We start from the raw sequence: 2475 nt of genomic DNA on the forward strand, positions 1-2475 counted from the left end.
TTGTTCAGTTGGGTAAGTGTTTTACGGTGCCTACAACTGCATACGGTCATAGGCATATGAGCGCGCGGATTAAACATTTTCAGTTGGTAGGTTAAATTTTGAATTTTGTCCAAGTGCCGACCGAAGCCTACTCTTATCGATTTTAGACCAACAGGGGGTCTTTAATGTACGCAACTTGCTCACGGGACCTCCGAGATTTTTCACCCTTGTCTGAGAAGGCTTGGTGTAAATCTCCCCTACCAGAAGATCAGGGGTGTGGCTGAAAGACAGTTTCGCAGTAAGACGGAGCCAAGGAGTAGCAGTAGAAAGACTGCAGAAAGAGTCGGGAGCCCAGAGGAGAGGGCAAAGGATGTGAGGGGGTGGGGGCTGAATTTGGAGACGAAAGAAGACGACAGAATATATTGCCAGAGAGCAGGAAAGGAAGTGAAAAAAGACAATTTCAAAGAAGAACATTTTTCGGTCGCTCGCCGGATTCGAACCCTGGACCTTTGCATTCGAGAAGCGAACACCTTAACCTCAAGGCGACGAGAGCCCCCTGGGGTATTTTACATAAACTTATGAAGACAAGTGTTGTTAAACAAAGCCTCAATTGTTGCAGAAAAAATATAATCAAGTTAAGACAAATTGATACTAACTGCTGTGCAAAGTGTAGGGGAACACTGATTCACCCGTTAAAAATTAAGACATTTGAGGATAATTTGTTTAAAAATTCGTGACGCAACTTATCCTCAAATATCTTTGAATAACCGTCACTCATACTTTGCACACCAATTTGTATAAATTTGTCTTAAATTAATCATATTTTTCCACAGCAATTGAGGCTAGACTAAAAAATGTTTCTTCACAAATCTATAAAACACTATAAATCTCCGTCACGCGGAAAATGGGATTGTTCACAGTACTTCCCGCTTCTAGCACACATTTTGTATACACGCATATGGTCAACGTCACAGCTCACCAAAGACACTTTTTAGTGGCAAAACGTGTAATAAGAAATTAATATTATAGTGAACACATCAAACATTTTTGCACATAAGGTTCTCAAAAAATGCTTTCAATAAGCATGAAGTCGCGATTAGGGCTTTTAAAAGCTATATTGGCCAAGCTGTAAACTTTTTAAAAACTGTAGAAACCATCGACTTGGATTTTAAAAAAATAAATTATTAAAGCATTTCCTAGAATACTAATACCGTGTACAGGTGTTTGAAAAAATATTCATCAGATAAGACAAATTGATATAAGTCATTGTGCAAACGTTGGAGAATCTATGTTCAATAGTTAAGAAGATATTTGACAATAGGTTACGCCACGAATTTGTGATCAAACTTTAGTATTACGTATTACTCATATGAAAGGAGCCTGGGGGCTCTCATGGCTTAGACTTAGAGGTTACAGTGTTCACCTTTCATTCAATGGGCACCGGGTTCGAAACCTCACAGCGACGGAAATTTTCTTCTCTAAAATGTTTTCCTCTCACCCCCTTTACTGCTGTCTAACCATGTTTTGTCGTCTGCTTTTATCTCCACCCCCCCACCCCCCTTTGCCCCCTCCTCTAGGCGTTTGACTCTTTTTATGCAACCCTTCTACTGCTACCCATTGGCTCCATCTTACTGCTGTCTTTCAGCCACCCTGTCTTATACTCTAATACTTATAGCCCACTCGGATAAGCACAGTCTCGGAGGTCCCATGTGCAAATTGGGCATGTTAAAGATCTCTTGGTGGTCCAAAATTTATTAGAGTAGGCTTCGGCCCCCACCTGGGCAAAATTCCAAATTAATTCCTAAACGGAAAATGTTCACGGGCGAACATTTATTTTCCAAGGGAAGTAAGCTGTAGCTGCTACCTCATTTTGCTTTTATTGTGACTATGTCCCCTTACTGAAGCCTTTTGATTTCATGCGTTTATGTTTTCAACATGATAAGTGATGACTGAATTACTCGCGGCTTCAATCTCCTTTGCTTTGCGTAAATCTTGAGGAGACGCATTCAATGCTTTGAATAAGAGCGGGTGTTGCATGCATTCAAAATTAAATATTATATTAAATAAAGAGACTCAAAAGATGCCGATTCTCCAGCAATGCGTTTCATAGTGCAGTAACTCATAACAAGTAAACAAAACTGTGAACGTCCACATCGTAGAACTTTACTTTATCCGTCCTCTTGTACCTTTAGGGCGTCGAAGGGAGAAAGAGTTTTTTACCTCAAGCAAATCTGATGGCTTGGCTGGGTGGAATGTTGTATGTTTTCAATTTCAAGGTATCCTTCACACCCTCGATCCAGGTCTTCCTTGGTCTTCCTCTGGCCTTGCACCCTGATTTTTGTTTTGTTTTGTCTTGGGTTTTTAAAATTTTTGTCGTACGCTTTACTGGTAAGCTGGTGAGATGCCATACGTGTCAGATGTCCAAACCACCTGATTGTTTGCCTCTGAATGAAGTGGGGGATATGTGTTGTTCCTATCATTTCTCTTTCATAAAGT

This window comes from Aplysia californica, unplaced genomic scaffold, assembly GCF_000002075.1.
Source record: "Aplysia californica isolate F4 #8 unplaced genomic scaffold, AplCal3.0 scaffold00466, whole genome shotgun sequence".
NCBI classification, from domain to species: domain Eukaryota; kingdom Metazoa; phylum Mollusca; class Gastropoda; order Aplysiida; family Aplysiidae; genus Aplysia; species Aplysia californica.